Raw genomic sequence first — 20,236 nt, 5'->3', positions numbered from 1 at the left:
ACAGTATTGCTCAACACTATTCAGGATTAACTGCTTGCTGACATTGAATGGAGGAGTTGATTCAGAGCAGAGATTGAAAGAGGTGGTTACCAGATATAAGCTTGCAGAGTTGAAAAGACATATATAGCATTCAGGATTAACTGCTTGCTGACATTGAATGGAGGACTTGATTCAGAGCAGAGATTGAAAGAGGTGGTTACCTGTATGAAGAGAATAGAGATGTGTGTCACATTTCATCCATGTTATAACTGCCAGTACTTTGATAAACTGTACTTCGATAAACTGTACTTCGACAAAGTGTGCATAAATGCCCCCTGCATGCAGTAATGTTAACACATTAAATTAAATGGTCTCTATCGAATACTTCAGTTATTCTGATATTTTGGTGTATGGGAAATGAAACATAATAATTGACCAGTTCTCCTAGAGATGTACTGTATATTAAGAGCTGAGTAGGGATGAGTGAGTATACTTGTTTGGATTTGGTACTTGGAGAGTAAAGCGGTACATGCAGTTCTTGAATCCTAGTGAGTAAATTTCACTACTCGCCTCGCAATATTCGGATCTCCCTCCTGGCATGTGTCAGCCAATCACAGTAAAGCCACCACCTTCTTTGTCGTGGCATTACTGTGATTGGCTGGCTGTGCAGCCTCATATGTGTGTGCGGGCTCTGCCAGGCTGATCGGGGGTCTGTGCGGGCTCTGCCGGGCTGATCGGGGGTCTCTGCCGCACAGACCCCCGATCAGCCCGGCAGAGCCTGCACACACACAGCCACACAGACCCCCGCACACATTCTCCACCCACACACATAGTCTCCGCACATTACTCACATTTCCCATAGACATACATTGGAATCGCTACTCGTTACGAGTACCCGAGTATTAGGAGCTACTCGTAACGAGAGCAGCGAGTCTGAGTATTTCACTACTCGCTCATCCCTAGAGCTGAGTTCTTGGCAGTAAAAAAATAAAGATAATATAAAAAAAGCAAATATTTTAATAATCATTATTTAGAAAAAAAGTTATTTTTATTGCATGCATAATTTCAGGCACGCTAAGTGGTGATGGTGGGGGTCTTGCATAATTTCTAACACATGGGCTCTCAGTTGCCCCTGTTCCAGAAGAAGCGTTTCATTTACTGTAGAAGAAATATTTATTCATACAAACACGATTCCATGGATGACAGAACTTTGGTGTTATGTGAAACTTCCACAATATTTAGATACACCTGAATTTGTCTCTTTTTCTGTTTGCAGATTGATTTAAAAATTCATGATGCCTGTCTTCATATTACCATATTTTCTTGATATCATTTTCTACTATACCCTAAAATAATATACTGCATTCTCAGGAGAGTTATATCCATCTAAATTTACGTTTATTTCCTCTCTAAAGTATAACACTTCAGAGCTCCATTAGTTATAGGATTATTTCAGCACTCAAGCATGTTAAATAATAGGATAGAAGAATAAGACAAATGCCCGAGTGTTCTTCATCTCACCACTTGGTACAAGATTTTTCCAGCAACATTTCAATCTTCAATACTCGCTCTCACATTATAAGTTAACTTTGAGATTTTAGAACAAGCTACCACTGAACATAACACCATTCTTTATTTACAATTAATAAGGCACTTTCAGTTTGTTATGAAGCAACTAAACTTAAAAAAAAGACCTAGGTCTATTATTGTGAATTTTTAACTTGCGCATTGAGAACTCAATTTACAAATGAGGATAACTATAAACTACAGTGCCTTGCCAAAGTATTCGGCCCCCTGGAACTTTTCAACCTTTTTGCCACATATCATGCTTCAAACATAAAGATACCAAATGGGACACGATTGTGAAGTTGATTGAAATTTATTGGTTACATTTTTGTGGAAATTCAAAAACTGAAAAGTGCGGCGTTCAATATTATTCATCCCCTTTAACTTCATACTTTGTTGCGCCATCTTTTGCTGCGATTACAGCTGCAAGTCGCTTGGGGTATGTCTCTACCAGTTTTGTACATTAAGAGACTGAAATTCTTGCCCATTCTTCCTTGGCAAGCAGCTCGAGCTCAGTGAGGTTTGATGGAGATCGCTTGTGAACAGCAGTTTTCAGCTCTTTCCACAGATTCTCGATTGGATTCAGGTCTGGATTTTGACTTGGCCATTCTAACACCTGGATCTCCATCCCAGTCTCAGGTCTTTTGCAGACTCCAACAGGTTTTCTTCAAGAATGGTCCTGTATTTGGCTCCATCCATCTTCCCATCAATTTTAACCATCTTTCCTGTCCCTGGTGAAGAAAAGCAGGCCCAAACCATGATGCTGCCATCACCATGTTTGACAGTGGGGATCATGTGTTCAGGGTGATCAGCTGTGTTGCCATTACGCCAAACATATCGTTTGGCATTGTTGCCAAAAAGTTCAATTTTGGTTACTTCTGACCAGAACACGTTCTTCCACATGTTTGCTGTGTCTTCCAGGTGGCTTGTTGCAAACTTTAAATGACACTTTTTATGGTTATCTTTGAGAAATGGCTTTCTTCTTACCACTCTTCCATAATGCCAGATTTGTGCAGTGTGCGACTGATTGTTGTCCTATGGACAGACTGTCCCACCTCAGCTGTAGATCTCTGCAGTTCATCCAGAGTGATCATGGGCCTCTTGGCTGCATCTCTGATCAGTCTTTTCCTTGTTTGAGATGAAAGTTTAGAGGGACAGACGGGTCTTGGTAGATTTGCAGTGGTATGATACTCCTTCCATTTCAATATGATCGCTTGCACAGTGCAGTGGGATGTTTAAAGTTTTGGAAAACATTTTGTACCCAAATCCGGCTTTAAACTTCTCCACAACTGTATCACGGACCTGCCTGTTGTGTTCCTTGGTCTTCATGATCCTCTCTGTGCTTCAAACAGAACCCTGAGACTATCACAGAGCAGGTGCATTTATACAGAGACTTGATTACACACAGGTGGATTATATTTATCATTATTAGTCATTTAGGACAACATTGGATCATTCAGAGATCCACATTGAACTTCTGGAGTGAGTTTGCTGCACTGAAAGTTAAGGGGCTGAATAATATTGCACGCCCCACTTTTCAGTTTCTGCATTTCCACAAAACTTTAAAATAAACAATAAATTTCATTCATCTTCACAACTGTGTTCCACTTGTTGTTGATTCTTCAACAAAAATGTACATTGGTATCTTTATGTTTGAAGCATGATATGTGGGAAAAGGTTGAAAAGTTCCAGGGGGCCGAATACTTTCACAAGGCATTGTATTACGGAGATATAGAAAAAAGCATTACAGTAATAAAGCAAAGCTTTTCATTTATTTTTGCAAACCTAACATTTGGAAATTTTGTTTGTAGAACAATTAAAGGAGCATTCACAGCTTTTTAACCCCTTAACCCCGTAGGTATTTTTGTTTTTTGCACTTTCATTTTTTTCTCCCTGTTTTCCCAGAGCCATAACTTTTTTTTATTTTTCAGTTAAAATGACCATGTGAGGACCTGTTTTGTGTGGGACGAGTTGTACATTTGAATGACACCATTCGTTTTAACATATTGTGTATTGGAAAAAGGGAAAAAAAATTCCAAGTGCTGTGAAACTGCAAAAAAAGTGTAATCTCACAGTTGTTTTTTTAACCATTTTCACTTAATGCTAAAACTGACCTGCCATTATGATTCTCCACGTCATTACGAGTTCATAGACACCAAACCCAGGAAGAAGTGCAGAACCGCCTTAATAAGATTAAAATTGACAAATCACCAGGCCCTGAAGGCATTCACCCTCGGGTATTAAGGGAGTTAAGTAATGTGATAGACAGGCCTCTATTCCTTATATTTAAAGACTCTATAGAAACAGGGTCTGTTCCTTTTGATTGGCGGCAAGCAAATGTGGTACCAATATTCAAAAAGGTGTGTAAAAGGGAACCTGGAAACTATAGGCCGGTAAGCTTAACATCTGTTGCGGGTAAAATTTTTGAAGGGTTTCTAAGGGATACCATTATGGAATATGTCAATGTTAATAAATGTTTAACTCCATATCAACATGGATTTATGAAGGATCGCTCCTGTCAAACTAACCTGATCAGCTTCTATGAGGATGTAAGCTCTCAAATGGACCAAGGAGAATCATTGGATGTCATTTATTTCGACTTCTCTAAAGCATTTGACACTGTCCCACATAAAAGATTGGTAAGTAAGATGAGAAAGCTTGGGCTAGGGGAAAATGTGTGTAGATGGGTAGGTAGCTGGCTTAGTGATAGAAAACAAAGAGTGGTTATTAATGGTGCATACTCAGATTTGGCCAGGGTTACTAGTGCGGTACCACAGGGTTCTGTATTGGGCCCCCTACTGTTTAATATATTTATTAATGATCTAGTGGATGGCTTATACAGTAAAATATCAGTATTTGCAGATGATACAAAACTATGTAAGGTAGTTAACACAAAGGAGGACAGTTTGCAACTTGTGACGACTCCTGGAGTGGACCCTCTGGGTCGTGACACCAACCCTCCCAGGGCGAGCTGACCTAGTGAAGACCACCCCCTATACAGGGAGTGTCAGGGGCAAGCCCCAGGGGGTGAGGCACCACGACTGCTGGCACCAGGCGGCCGGCTCACAGGAGACACGAGTGGGTGAGAGTGTCTGCAGGAACGTGTAAAGTGTGGACACGGGAACACGTGGTATACAGAGACTTCGTTCGTCCGGGTGTGAGTGAAGCAGGAAGCGTGCAAGGAGCACGTCAGAGCACTGAGTCAGGCAGCAGGTGTGCCAGGAGGTGTAACAGAGTAAGAGACTGAGTACAGGATCAGAGTGTGTGCCCGGAGGCACAACTGAGTATAAGACAGAGCACGGAATCAGAGTGTGTGCCAGGAGGCACGACTGAGTATAAGACAGAGTACAGGGTAAGAGCGTGTGCCAGGAGGCACAACCGAGTATGAGACAGAGTACAGTGTCAGAGCATGTGCCAGGAGGCACAACCGAGTACGAGACAGAACACAGGGTCAGAGCGTGTGCCAGGAGGCACAACCAAGTACAAAGCAGAGTGCAGATTCAGAGCGTGTGCCAAGAGGCACAACAGAGTGCAAGGCAGAGGACCTGAGTACAGCGCACAGCCAGGCAGGGACACGGCAGACCAAGCCAGGAGCACAACAATAATCAGGCACCTCCCCTAGGGGGAGGTCGTCTGATATAGCACATGACTACTACTGGTTCCGGGTCAGGACCTAGCCAGAAAGCACATGACCACTACAGGTTCCGGGTCAGGTCCTCCATTACCATAGAGAGGACCGAGCCCTATACAGCACTGACAGGAGCGCGCAAGCGCAAACGTGACATGTAGGAGGAGGCCCGGGGACGGGAGCTGCGCGTGCGCACCCTACGGGACCCCCGGAGTGACCGCAGCTCCGGAAGAGATGACGTCGGGACCGAGGTCCCGCCCCCAGGTGAGCACGGCGTGACAGTACCCCCCCCTTTACGCCCCCTCTTTCTAAAACTGGAGAGGAACTTAGACAAAATCTGGGGTGCGTGGATATTCTCCCTGGGTTCCCATGACCTCTCCTCGGGGCCAAAACCCTTCCAATCGACCAGGAACATGGTTCTCCCTCTTACCTTCTTCATGGCCAAAATGTCATTCACCTCAAACTCATCCCCCAAGCCAACAGGCTGGGGTGTGTGGCCTGGAGAAGGATGAAATCGGTTAAGAACCACAGGTTTTAGGAGAGACACATGGAAGGAATTGGGAATACGGAGTGAAGGAGGCAGCTTCAATTTGTAAGCAACATCATTAATCCGCCTGAGGACCTCAAAAGGACCAATGTAACGGGGACCCAGTTTGTAAGATGGTACCTTAAGGCGGACGTATTTAGGTGGAGAGCCACACCTTGTCACCAGGGAGAAATGGAGGAACGTCCAGGCGCCTCTTGTCAGCGTGTAATTTCATTCTGTCCCGTGCTTTCTCGAGAGCGGTTTTGGTCTCCTGCCATACCCTGGAGAACTCCACAGACTGAGAATCGGCAGCAGGTACCCCCGAGACAGGAAGTACCGGTAGAGGCACATTGAGATGCTGTCCAAAGACGATGAAGAAAGGAGACTTGGTAGACGATTCACTGGAGTGATTATTGTAGGCGAACTCAGCCCAAGGAAGTAGACCGACCCAGTCATTCTGATGAGCATTAGAAAAATGCCGGAGATAGGATGTAAGGATCTGGTTGGTACATTCCACCTGCCCATTGGTTTGGGGGTGATAGGCGGAAGAGAAATCCAATGACACTTTCATGAGTCCGCATAGAGCTCTCCAGAACCGGGAGGTGAATTGGACCCCTCTATCCGACACGATGTGCTGGGGGAAGCCGTGAATCTTGAAGATATGGGAAATGAAGATCTTCGCCAAGTCAGGAGCAGAGGGTAGTCCGGGAAGAGGAATGAAGTGAGCCATCTTTGAAAATCGGTCTACAACCACCAAGACCACAGTACAACCGGAAGAACAAGGCAGATCAGTAATGAAATCCATGGCTATGTGCTGCCATGGAGCCGACGGAATGGGAAGCGGGAACAGAAGACCGGAGGGTGGTTGTCTGGGTATCTTGTTCTGGGCACAGGACGGGCAAGATGCTACAAAGTCTTTAACATCCTGGGAGAGTGAAGGCCACCAATAATGGCGAGAGATTAAGTCCAAAGTCTTTTTGACACCAACGTGGCCGGCAATCTTGGACGAATGTCCCCAATTTAGCACTCGTTTTCGGTTATTCTCAGCCACAAAGGTTCTTCCCGGAGGTAACGTGGTTAACTTGACAGGAGCCACAGTAATTACTTTGGATAAATCAATGATATGAGAGGGTTCTTCCTCTGCATCAGACGACAGGAATGATCTTGACAACGCATCCGCTCTAACGTTCTTATCGCCGGGCCGAAAATGTAGCTCAAAGTCAAAGCGGGCGAAGAATAGGAACCACCTGGCTTGCCGAGGATTGAGCCTCTGTGCGGACTGGATGTACGCCAGGTTCTTATGGTCTGTGAAGATCTTGAATGGATGTATGGCACCCTCCAGTAAGTACCTCCACTCCTCCAAGGCCAACTTAATGGCCAATAGCTCTTTGTCGCCAATGGAGTAGTTCTGCTCAGTGGAGGAAAATACTTTAGAAAAGAAGCCACAGGTGACAAAACGTCCAGAAGAGGATTTCTGCAGAAGGACTGCGCCAGCCCCAGTAGAGGATGCGTCTACCTCGAGAGTGAAAGGTCTACTAACCTCAGGTCGGTGAAGCGCCGGAGCAGCGGCGAAGGCTTGTTTCAACGACTGGAAGGCCTCTTCAGCCTCAGAGGGCCAAGCCTTTGGGTTAGCTCCCTTGCAGATAAGGGACGAGATGGGGCGAACCAACGAGGAAAAATGAGGAACGAACTGTCGGTAGTAGTTCGCAAAACCAAGGAAGCGTTGGATTGCCTTCACCCCATGGGGCTGTGGCCAATCGAGGACGGCGGACACTTTTGCCGGATCCATGCATAGACCTGATTCTGAGATAATGTACCCCAAGAATGGCAGGGACGTTTGCTCGAAGGCACATTTCTCGAGCTTGGCATAAAGGCGGTTCTCCCTCAGGCGCTGGAGGACTAGACGCACGTTCTTTCTGTGGGCGGAGAGGTCTGGAGAAAAAACGAGGATGTCATCCAGATAGACTACCACGCAGGAGTACAGCATATCCCGGAAGACGTCATTCACGAATTCCTGGAAAACCGCTGGGGCATTGCAGAGGCCGAAGGGCATGACTAAGTACTCGTAGTGACCGTCTCTGGTGTTAAAGACGGTCTTCCACTCATCCCTGGAACGAATGCGGATCAAGTTGTAGGCCCCACGAAGATCCAGTTTGGTGAAAATTCGAACTCCTCTAAGTCGGTCAAAGAGCTCCGGGATCAATGGCAATGGGTACTTGTTCTTGACCGTGATATTGTTCAGGCCTCGGTAGTCTATGCAAGGACGGAGGGAGCCGTCCTTCTTTTTTACAAAGAAAAATCCCGCTCCCGCGGGCGAGGAGGACTTACGGATGAAACCTCTAGCAAGGTTCTCCTGGATATAGTCAGACATAACTTGGGTCTCAGCAGGGGATAGCGGGTATATCCTACCCCTGGGTGGCGTAGAACCAGGAATGAGGTCAATCGGACAGTCATATGGCCGATGGGGGGGCAGAGTCTCGGCCTCCTTCTTGTCGAAAACATCTGCAAAGGACCAGTAAGCCGACGGCAGACCTGTAGGTGCCGGGGATGGACCGGCAGAGTTCATCAGACGGACAGGCAACAGGCACTTCTCCTGACAGAACGGTCCCCACCGGAGTATCTCGCCCGACCGCCAGTCCAGGGTTGGCTCGTGAGTCCGTAGCCAAGGGAGGCCTAGAAGAAGTGCGTGAGACATGGTGGACAAGACGAGGAAGGAGATCTTCTCCAGGTGCAGGGCTCCGATCTGCAGCTCGATCTCTTCGGTGGCCTGGGTAACGGACTCCAGCACGGACGTACCATTGACCGAAACAATCGACCGAGGAGTCTCCAGGGATCTGACAGGAATCCGGTATTTTTTAACCGCCTCGAGTGTGATAAAATTCCCCTCCGCGCCAGAATCCAGGAAAGCCTCCTCAGAATAACGCTTGGCACCGAGATTCAATAATACGGACACGAGCAGGGGAGGAGAGGAATCACGTACACCTAGGGAGGCCTCTCCTATCAACCCTAGGCGGAGAAGTTTCCCGGCTTCTTGGAGCAGGAACGGAGGAGGGGAGAGGAGCTCCTCTCTCTGGCTAATTCACGGGCACATTCCTGAAACCGCAGGTCGATGCGTGTCGCCAGTGAGATCAGATCCTCTAAAGAGGTGGGAGTATCCCGACCTGCCAGTACGTCTCTGATCCGACTGGACAGGCCACGCCAAAAGATCCCTACGAGAGCCTCGTTGTTCCAACCGAGTTCGGAGGCCAAGGTACGAAAACGGATGGCATACTGTCCTACCGGTAGCGTACCCTGATGGAGGTTAAAGAGGGACTCGGTGATAGAGGCCAGCCGACCCGGCTCGTCGTACACCTTGCGGAAGGTGTCCAAAAAGGTGGAAAGCCGAGAGACGAGTGGGTCATTGCGCTCCCAGAGGGGGTTCACCCATGCTAATGCCTCCCCCTCTAAGTGTGAAACAATAAAGGCAATTTGGGCGCGCTCAGTGGGATAGTGCTGCGGCAAAAGCTCAAAATGTAACCGGCATTGGTTCAGAAATCCTCGACAAAACTTAGGGTCCCCGCTATATCGGGGTGGCTTGCCGAGGCGCGGTATCGGGTGCGGGGCCGAGGACTGGGCAGAAACGGATTGTATGGCCGACAAACGAGACTCCATGGATTTCAAAAAGACCATAATCCTGGTCTGACTCTCCCGTAGGAACACCAGTTCCTTTTGGATGGAGGTGGTGGCACCAGCGGGGTCCATGGCCTGATTATACTGTGACGACTCCTGGAGTGGACCCTCTGGGTCGTGACACCAACCCTCCCAGGGCGAGCTGACCTAGTGAAGACCACCCCCTATACAGGGAGTGTCAGGGGCAAGCCCCAGGGGGTGAGGCACCACGACTGCTGGCACCAGGCGGCCGGCTCACAGGAGACACGAGTGGGTGAGAGTGTCTGCAGGAACGTGTAAAGTGTGGACACGGGAACACGTGGTATACAGAGACTTCGTTCGTCCGGGTGTGAGTGAAGCAGGAAGCGTGCAAGGAGCACGTCAGAGCACTGAGTCAGGCAGCAGGTGTGCCAGGAGGTGTAACAGAGTAAGAGACTGAGTACAGGATCAGAGTGTGTGCCCGGAGGCACAACTGAGTATAAGACAGAGCACGGAATCAGAGTGTGTGCCAGGAGGCACGACTGAGTATAAGACAGAGTACAGGGTAAGAGCGTGTGCCAGGAGGCACAACCGAGTATGAGACAGAGTACAGTGTCAGAGCATGTGCCAGGAGGCACAACCGAGTACGAGACAGAACACAGGGTCAGAGCGTGTGCCAGGAGGCACAACCAAGTACAAAGCAGAGTGCAGATTCAGAGCGTGTGCCAAGAGGCACAACAGAGTGCAAGGCAGAGGACCTGAGTACAGCGCACAGCCAGGCAGGGACACGGCAGACCAAGCCAGGAGCACAACAATAATCAGGCACCTCCCCTAGGGGGAGGTCGTCTGATATAGCACATGACTACTACTGGTTCCGGGTCAGGACCTAGCCAGAAAGCACATGACCACTACAGGTTCCGGGTCAGGTCCTCCATTACCATAGAGAGGACCGAGCCCTATACAGCACTGACAGGAGCGCGCAAGCGCAAACGTGACATGTAGGAGGAGGCCCGGGGACGGGAGCTGCGCGTGCGCACCCTACGGGACCCCCGGAGTGACCGCAGCTCCGGAAGAGATGACGTCAGGACCGAGGTCCCGCCCCCAGGTGAGCACGGCGTGACACAACTACAGACTGATTTGAGTAATTTGGAGAATTGGGCTGAAAAATGGCAAATGATGTTTAACACAGATAAGTGTAAGGTTATGCACATGGGAAGGAGAAACAGATGCTACAATTACTTACTAAATGGGAAACTGCTGGGGAAATCAGACATGGAAAAAGACTTAGGCATCTTAGTCAATAAGAAGCTAAATTGGAGTGTCCAGTCTCAGGCAGCTGCCACCAAAGCAAATAAGGTCATGGGATGAATTAGAAGAGGTCTGGGGACACGAGATGAAAACATAATTCTCCCTCTGTACAAATCACTCGTCAGACCACACTTGGAGTATTGTGTGCAATTTTGGAAGCCAGTGCTCAAGAAAGACATTACTGAGCTTGAAAGGGTTCAAAGGCAAGCTACTAAAATGATAAATGGAGTTGGTTCACTACAATACCCAGAAAGGTTATCAAAATTAGGTCTATTTACTCTAGAAAAGAGAAGACTTAGGGGAGACCTAATATATATGTACAAGTATATCAGAGGGCAATACAGAGATCTCTCCAATGAACTGTTTGTACCAAGGACTGTGACAAGAACAAGGGGGCATTCTCTTCGTTTGGAGGAAAGACAATTTCTGCACCAGCATAGAAGAGGGTTCTTCACGGTAAGAGCAGTGAGACTCTGGAATTCTCTTCCTGAGGAAGTGGTGATGGCCAACTCACTGAATGAATTTAAGAAAGGAATGGATGCTTTTCTTGTGAGTAACAGTATAGAAGGTTGCGAATAACATAATATTATAGGTAGATGGTTGACCCAGCTTAGGGGAAGGAACTTTTTTCCCTATGGAGAAAATTGGCTGCTACTCTGTGGGTTTTTTGCCTTCTCCAGGATCAACAATGCAGGACAGCTGCACTAAAAATAGGCTGAACTAGATGGACATAAGGTCTTCCTTCAGCTTTCAAAACTATGTAACTATGTAACTATGTAAACATGTATAGATTCTTTTTTATGTAAGTGGTGAAAAAAAATTCCAAAATTTGTTAAAAAAATTATGTCATTTTCCAAAACTCATAGCATCTCCACTTTTCATGATCTCGGATTGGGTGAGAGCTTATTTTTTGCATGCCGAGCTGCTGATTTTAATGATACCATGTTGGTGCAGATATGTTCTTTGATCGACCGCTATTGCAATTTAATCCAATGTTGCGTCGACCAAAAAATGGAATTCTGGCAATTTGACTTTTTTCTCGGTACACCATTTAGCGATCGGGTTAATGCTTTTGTTAAATTGATAGATTGGGCGACTCTGAAAGCGGCAATGCCAAATATGTGTATGTTTGACTTTTTTATTGCTTTATTTTGAATGGGGCGAAAGGGGGGTGAGTTGAACTTTTATATAATTAATTTTTTAATGTTTTTAAAAACATTTTCTTTTTTTAACTTTTGGAATGCTTCAATAGTCTTGATGGGAGACTAGAAGCTGATATAATCCGATTAACTCTACTACATACAGGCAATGATCAGATCGCCTGTATGTAGCAGAATTGCTCATTTGCTATGAGCGCCGTCCAACGGTATTTATCCCTTACGGTGAATGTTGAAAAGTAAAAAAACAGTTTTGGTTCTCAGATTATGACAACTAAGGACAAAATTGTATATGCATATTTTTGGATTTGTTTTTACAGTAGTGAAGCAAAACAATAAAAAAAATCTATAAATTTAGCATCGACTTAACTAGGCATGAGCGAACCTGAACTGTAAAATTTAGGGTTCTTACCCGACATTAGAGTCCAATACTGAACCCCGAACAAAGACTTCTACCAGGATGTCTGGTTTACTGTTCAGGTTCAGATGCCTAATAAAGTTTGTTGAAAGGCTGCAGCACAGCCAATCTACAAACTTTTAGGCTGTGGGCAATTGCTGAGCCATCACAGCCATGTCAATGACCGGACTGTATAAATGTTGAAACACGAATGTCACTGCCATTCAGCTCTGATTACTGTAGAGACAGGATGCCGCTAGAGTGAGCGACAAAATTAGACTGAGCACTCTGCAAAAAAGGCTCTTTGTGTACTTGTGTACTCTGCACATGTCTCAGTGGGGATACTGTGCCAAAAAAGCTTTGTGTACTCGGTCCAGATACATGTGGGAGTACTGCGCCAAATATCCACTGTGTGTATTGTGCACCCTCACCTGTGGGAGTACCGTGCCTTTAAGCCTCTGTGATTAATTTACACCTCTATTTTTTGGAGTATGGTGCCTTTAAGCCACTGTGTGTATTTTGTACCCCTGCCTGTGGAAATACTGTGCCTTTAAGCATCTGTGTGTACTCTGCACCCCTGCCTGTGGGAGTACTGTGCCTTTAAGCCTCTCTATGTACTCTTCACCCCTATATGTGGGAGTACTGTGCAAAAAGCCACTATGTATACTCTGCAACCCACCTATGGGAGTACTGTGCCCAAAAGCATCTGTGTGTACTCTGCAACTCTCCTGTGAGATTACTGTGCTTTTCAGACTCTGTGTGTACTCTATACCCTTGCCTATGAGTACTGTTCCAAAATGTCTCTATGTACTCTGCAGCCGTGTCTGTACTAGTAATGTGCCTACAAAATAACTATACGCTGCAGCTATTTCTTTGCCATTTGTGGGCCAAACAAATAATTTTACTCTACTGCTGTGTCTATACGTGACACCGATGTACAAGAAATGTAGAACTAAATGAAATAAGTTTCCATCAATAAAATATAGTTTTTTTTAACTCCTTCGCCCCAAAGCCTTTTTTCACCTTCATGACCAGGCCAATTTCTACTATTCTGACCAGTGTCAATTTATGAGGTCATAACTTAATGCGAGAGGCAGAATGAAAATATCAACAGCATGTGAATAATTGGTTTTATTTACTATTTACACCATTTATCATGTGGTATAAGTGATTAGGCGACTTTATTCTTCGGGTCGGTGCAATTACAGCGATACCAGATTTATATAGAGTTTTTATGTTTGGCTGCTGTCACACACTAAAAGTCACTTTTAATGACGAAAACTAGTTTTTGTGTCCCCATATGTTGAGTGACATAATTTTTTCATATTTTGGCCGACAGAGTGAGGGCTTGTTTTTTTGCGGGACGAGCTGACATTTCTATTGGTACCATTTTCGGGCACATAACATTTTTTGATTGTTTTCTATTATGATTTTTGGGAGACAGAATAAGCAAAAAACAGCAATTCAGGAACTGCTTTTTTTCATAATGTTCCATGTGTGGTAAAACTGGTAATGCAGCTTTAATCTTTGGGTCTTTTTTTATGTTTTGGTGCTTTTACACAATAAAAATTATTATACAGAAAAAATAATTATTTTTGCATCGCTTTATTCTGAGAGCTTTTTTATTTTTCTGCTGATGGAGCTGAATGGTGGCTTGTTTTTTGCAAGGCAAGATGACATCTTCAGCGGTATCATTTTTATTTACATCTATATTTCTTATGGTGTTTTGTTGCACTTTTTGTTCGGCAGTATGAAGATAAAGCCATTGTTTTTGCCATGTTTTTTATTTATTTTGCTACTGTAATAATTGAAGGGGTTAACTAGTGGGACAGTTTTATAGAGCGGGTCGTTACGGACATGGTGATATCAAATATGTGTACTTTTATTGTTTTTGTTTACAGAAATAAATGCATTTATTGGTAAATTACTTACCGTATATACTCGTGTATAAGCCGACCTGAGTATAAGCTGACCCCCCTAATTTTGCCACAAAAAACTGGGAAAACTTATTGACTCACGTATAAGCTCAGGGTGGAAAATGCAGCAGCTGCTGGTAAATTTCAAAAATAAAAATATATACCAATAAAAGTAAAGTTAATTGAGACATCAGTAGGTTAAATGTTTTTGAATATCCATATTGAATCAGGAGCCCCATATAATGCTCCATACAGTTCATGATGGCCCCATAAGATGCTCCATACAAAATATGCCCCATATAATGCTGCACAAAGGTTAATAATGGCCCCATAAGATGCTCCATAGAATAATATGCCCCATATGCTGCTCCATAAAGGTTGATGGCCCCATAAGATGCTCCATAGATTATGCCCCCATATGCTGCCCCATAAGATGCTCCATAGAATAGGTGCCATATGATGCTCCATAGATTATGCCTCCATATGCTGCCCCATAAGATTCTCCGTAGATTATGCCCCCATATGCTGCCCCATAAGATGTTCCATAGATTATGCCCCCATATGCTGCCCCATAAGATGCTCCATAGATTACTCCCCCATATGCTGCCCCCATAAGATGCTCCATAGATTATGCCCCATATGCTGCCCCATAAGATGCTCCATAGATTTTTCCCCCATATGCTGCCCCATAAAATGCTCCATAGATTATGCCCCCTATATGTCTATAAGATAATTATGTAAAATAACTGTAGAAGGGTAAGTACAAGAATTAATCTCCTCCTGCTGAAATGGTGCCAGGTCCCGATATAGGTTTCAACATCAGCCTTCATTATGAGGTTGGCATCAGACCAGCAGGAAAGTCTATTTATGTAGCATCGAGCCTATCAAAGAATATTATTAGTCAGAAGATGTGGATTAGTAATGGCGCATAGCGACACACCCACCCCAGCGTCATCCCAGGGGCGGGACAGGTGACATGAGCGGACTTCTGATCACGTGATCAAGCCACTGACTGAGAACTGATCACTAAACATATGATATATATCCTTTGACACTTTAGGTCTAGTGTGCAAGTGCAGGAGCAGAAAAAAAGTATTATAAAAAGAGGAACAAAATGATCAAAAATATACATATATTTAGAGATGAACGAACTTATTCGAAAAACGTTCGCAAATCTCAAATTTGGAACAAACATTGCACATTCGGATTCATGTTCGGATTCCAAAGTTGTTTATTTACTAAAAATCGACAAAAGTTGTCCAAATTTAAAGTAAATGACCAAGTTCATTAATGGCTCTTTCAGATAAGTGTTTCTGGTAGCAGCACAGGCCACAAAACATCCCGCACACGTGTACACTGATGACACATGGATGACACCCCTCTGTCATCAGTGTGACACATACCGTCACTTGTGAATCAGCAACACTGTTCACGCTGTTCCCTGTGTCGGGTGCTGAAGTGAAGACAGCTCACATCGCTATCCCCTGCTTGCGCTGCTATCAGCGCAAGCAGGGGACAATGTTGAGAGCTGTATTCAACTGTAAACATCAAGACCAGGCGGTAGCTGATAGGAGTATTCATCAGCTGCTCCCTGCACTATAAATGAAGAAATAAATTAAAAAATTACATGGGGTTCCCATGTATTTTTGATAACGAGCCAGGTAATACTACAGCTGTGCACTGCAACCCAGCTGCCAGCTTCAACAAGGCTTGTTATCAAGAATAGAAGGATCCCCATGCTGTATTTTTTAATTATTTAAATAAATAATTAAAAAAGTGGCATGGGTCCCTCCATTTTTGACAACCAGCCAAGCTAAAGTTGACAGCTGGGGGCTGGTATTCTCAGGCTGAATGAGGGGCCATGATTATTGGCCCCCTAGGCTAAAAATAGCAGCCCGCAGCAGGCCAACTGAGTCATCGCTGCACTCTCAGGGTAATTTTGGTCGGCAGGTCACCCTGGGAAGGTTCATCACAGTTCAATATCTTTGCCATTTGTGGATAATGGCTCTCACTGTGGTTTGCTGGAGTCCCAAAGGATTAGAAATGGCTTCATAACCTTTTCAAAACTCATAGATCTCAACTACTTTGTTTTTTATTTGTTCCAGAATTTATTTGGATTGCTTCATGATGTCTAGCTTTTGAGCTTCTTTTGATCTACTTCACCTCATCAAGTAGGTACTATTTAAGTGGTTTCTTGATTGAGAACAGGTGTGGCAGTAATTAGGCCTTGGTGTGGCTAGGGAATTTGAACTCAGCTTCCCAAAGATGTGATAAACCGCAGGTTTGGATTTATTTTTCCATTAATAATAAAGTCCTTCATTTAAAAACTGCATTTTTTGTATACTTGTGTTATCTTTGTCTAATATTTAAATTTGTTTTGGTGATCTGAAGCATTTAAGTATGACAAACATGCAAAAGAATGAGAAATCAGGAAGGGGGCAAACAGCTCCTCCTTGCTCTGACCTAGACCTTAACCTTAGATTAATGTTTTTATCTATATGCTTTTAAATGCACCACAAGATCAGGTATAAGGATTAGAGATGAGAAGATCAATTCGTGAAGAATCGAGTTCAAGTAAAATTTCCTGAAATTTGGCCTTCCAAGCAAATTATAACAACTTGAGATTTGATTTGCAATTCACCCAATTTAAAAAGAAGCTGTTCCCTCCATTGGAAAGGGAGCTAATGTCATTTTGTGTGGCTGCACTCACTTTCCCACAACTCCCTGCAGTTGTAACACCTACAGTTGTGTTCAAAAGTTTACATACCCTGGCAGAATTTTTGCTTATATGAATGATAACACCAAAACTTTTTCTCCACTCATGTTCAGTGGTTGCGTGAAGCCATTTATTGTCAAGCTACTGTGTTTTCTCTTTTTAAATTATAATGACAACCCAAAACATCCAAAAGATCCTGATCAAAAGTTTGCATACCCCATTTCTTAATACCATGTATTGCCTCCTCTAACATCAATGACAGCTTGAAGTCTTTTGTGGTAGTTGTGGATGAGGTTCTTTATTTTCTCAGATGGAAAAGTTGCCCACTCTTCTTGGCAAAAAGCCTCCAGTTCCTGTAAATTCCTGGGCTGCCTAGTATGAACTGCGTGCTTGAGATCTCCCTAGAATAGCTCAATGACATTGAGGTCAGGAGATTGAGATGGCCACTCCAAAACCTTCACTTTGTTCTGCTGCAGCCAATGACAGGTCGTCTTGGTGTTGTGTTTTGGATCGTTGTCATGTTGGAACTTCCAAGTACGCCCCATGTGCAGCTTCCGTGCTGATAAGTACAAATTTGCCTCCAGTATTTGCCGATAATGTGCTGCATTCATATTTCCTTCAACACTTACCAAGTTTTTTGTGTCTATGTAGCGCACACATCCCCAAAACATCAGCTATCCACCTCCATGCTTTACAGTAGGAATGGTGTTCCTTTCATCATAGACCTTGTTGACCTCTCGCCAAATATAATGTTTATGGTTGTGGCTAAAAAGTTCAATTTTGGTCTCATCACTCCAAATTACCTTGTTGCAGAAGTTTTGAGGCTTGTCTCTGTGCTGTTTTGCTTATTGTAGGTGAGATACTTTGTGGCATTTGCTTTCTTCTGGCGACTGAAATATGCAGCCAATTTTTCTTCAAGTGCCTCCTTATTGTGGATCTTGAAACAGCCACACTGCTAGTTTTCAGAGAGTCCAGTAATTCAGCTGATGTTAGTTGTGGGTTTTTTCTTTGCATCCCAAACAATTTTTCCTTACCTTTAGTAGCTATTCAAACCTATTTGTGTCAACTTCAGTGCATATTATCAGGCCAAAATTATCAGTGTATGTGAACGTTTGATCAGGGTCATTTGGATGATTTGGGTTGTTATTATAATAATAATTTTATTTCTATAGCGCCAACATATTCCGCAGCACTTTACATTATAGAGAGGACTTGTACAGACAATAGACATTACAGCATAACAAACACAGATCAAAACATACCAAGAGGAATGAGGTCCCTGCTCACAAGCTTACAATCTATGAGGAAAAAGGGGAGACACGAAAGGTGAATGTTGTTTGGACCAGCCATAGTGTAAGGATCGGGAGTTTATGTAATGCTGTTTGAACCGGTTATCAGCCTAAGTATGTAACAGTACAGACACAGAGGGCTATTAAATGCATAAAGCATGTGAGAACACGATACAAGGAGCCTGGTTATGGTAAAAATTTTGAATGGGTCACACAGGGATAGTTAGGTTAATGTATTGAGGCGGTAGGCCAGTCTGAACAAATGTGCTTTTAGGGCACGCTTAAAACTTGTGGGGATTGGGGATTAATTGTATTAACCTGAGTAGTGCATTCCAAAGAATTGGCGCAGCACGTGAAAAGTCTTGGAAATGGGAGTGGGAGGATCTGATTACTGAGGATGTTAACCTCAGGTCGCTAGCAGAATGGAGGGCATGGGTAGGGTGGTAGGCTGAGATGAGCAAGGAGATGTAGGGTGGTGCTGAGCCATGGAGAGCTTTGTGGTGAGGGTAATAAGTTTGAACTGAATTCTGGAGTGGATGGGTAACCAGTATAATGACTGGCACAAGATAGAGGCATCGGTATATTGATTGGTGGGGAATATGATCTTGGCTGCAGCATTCAAAACAGATTGGAGAGGGGAGAGTTTGGTAAGAGGGAGATCGATTAGTAGAGAGTTACAATAGTCCAGGCGAGAATGAATAAGAGAAACAGTAAGAGTTTTTGCAGAGTTGAAAGTAAGAAAAGGTCAAATTCTAGAAATGTTTTTAAGGTGCAGATAACAAGAGCGAGCCAGTGATCTGATGTGGGGGTGAATGAAAGCTCGGAATCAAGTATAACCCCAAGAAAGCAGGAATGTTACTGTGGAGTAATGATGGAACCACACACGGAAATGGCAATGTCGGGCATAGGTAGGTTAATAGAGGGAGCATGAGGAGTTCAGTTTTTGACATGTTCAGTTTCAGATAAAGGGAGGACATGATGTTAGAGACAACAGTAAGACAATCACTGGTGATATCTAAAAAGGCAGGTGTGATATCAGCAGAAGTGTATTATTGGGTGTCATCAGCATAGAGATGGTACTGGAAACTAAATCTACTGATTGTCCAATAGGGACAGTATACAAAGAGAAGAGGAGGGGGCCTAGGACTGATCCTTGAGGAACACCAACAGGAAGGGGAAGATGAGAAGAGGAGGACCCAGCAAAAGATGCAGCGAAGGAGTGGTCAGAGAGATAGGAGGAGAGAATGGTGTCCTTGAGGCCGATGGAGCGGAGCATAGTGAGGAGGAGCTGATGATCCACAGTGTTGAATGCTGCAGAGAGATCCAAGAGAAGTAGCATGGAGTAGTGACCATTAGATTTAGCTGTTAGTAGATCACTAGAGACTTTAGTGAGGGCAGTTTCAGTAGAGTGTAAAGAGCGGAAACCAAATTGTAGAGGGTCAAGAAGAGAGTTATCTGAGAGATAACTGATAAGACGGGCGTGGATTAGGTGTTCCAGGAGTTTAGAGATGAAGGGAAGATTAGAGAAAGGTCTATAGTTAGTTGTTGTGAGCACATTTTCGGGTTTGCCTCTGGCTTCTGGTGAAGGTTTTGGAGCTGGCTGTGCTGACAGAGGAGTAGTGAGTTCTCTATCCGGACTCCTTCTGTTGGTGAAGGGAGGTAATGAAGCTGATCTAAATGGCAGAGACCAGCCACCTGAGGAAGAGGACTGTGATTGGACATCAGGAGTTTCTGATTGGATTTAAGGCAGCCGACTCCCTAGTTTCTTGCTGGTGATTTTTCCTGCCTGTGGCTTGTGGTTTCCAGTTTGGCTCCTGCCTTCTTAAAGCTAAGTTTTCTCTGCTATTGTTCATATGAGTTTTTGTCTGGTTTACTTAGTTTTTGTGTTCAGCCAGCCCTGGCTGGGACTGGGCTGATTCCCCATTTTGTCTCTGATCAGTTGATCTCTTTTGCTCTGCCTTCAGAATATACCTGAGTGCTGATATAGGGAATTGGGCTTTTTTCTATCAGACATGTTGGACATTTTGGCAGGGTTTTTTGCGTGATTGCAGACAGCAGCTTTTCTTTCCTGTCCTTTCTAGTTAGTGAGGGCCCCATCGTTTGCTCAGCCTATCTTTCTATCTGTGT

Source organism: Dendrobates tinctorius, unplaced genomic scaffold (genome assembly GCF_039654945.1).
Source record: "Dendrobates tinctorius isolate UK_male_01 unplaced genomic scaffold, ASM3965494v1 ptg000016l, whole genome shotgun sequence".
In the NCBI taxonomy this organism is placed as follows: domain Eukaryota; kingdom Metazoa; phylum Chordata; class Amphibia; order Anura; family Dendrobatidae; genus Dendrobates; species Dendrobates tinctorius.
This window is presented reverse-complemented; position numbering follows the sequence as displayed.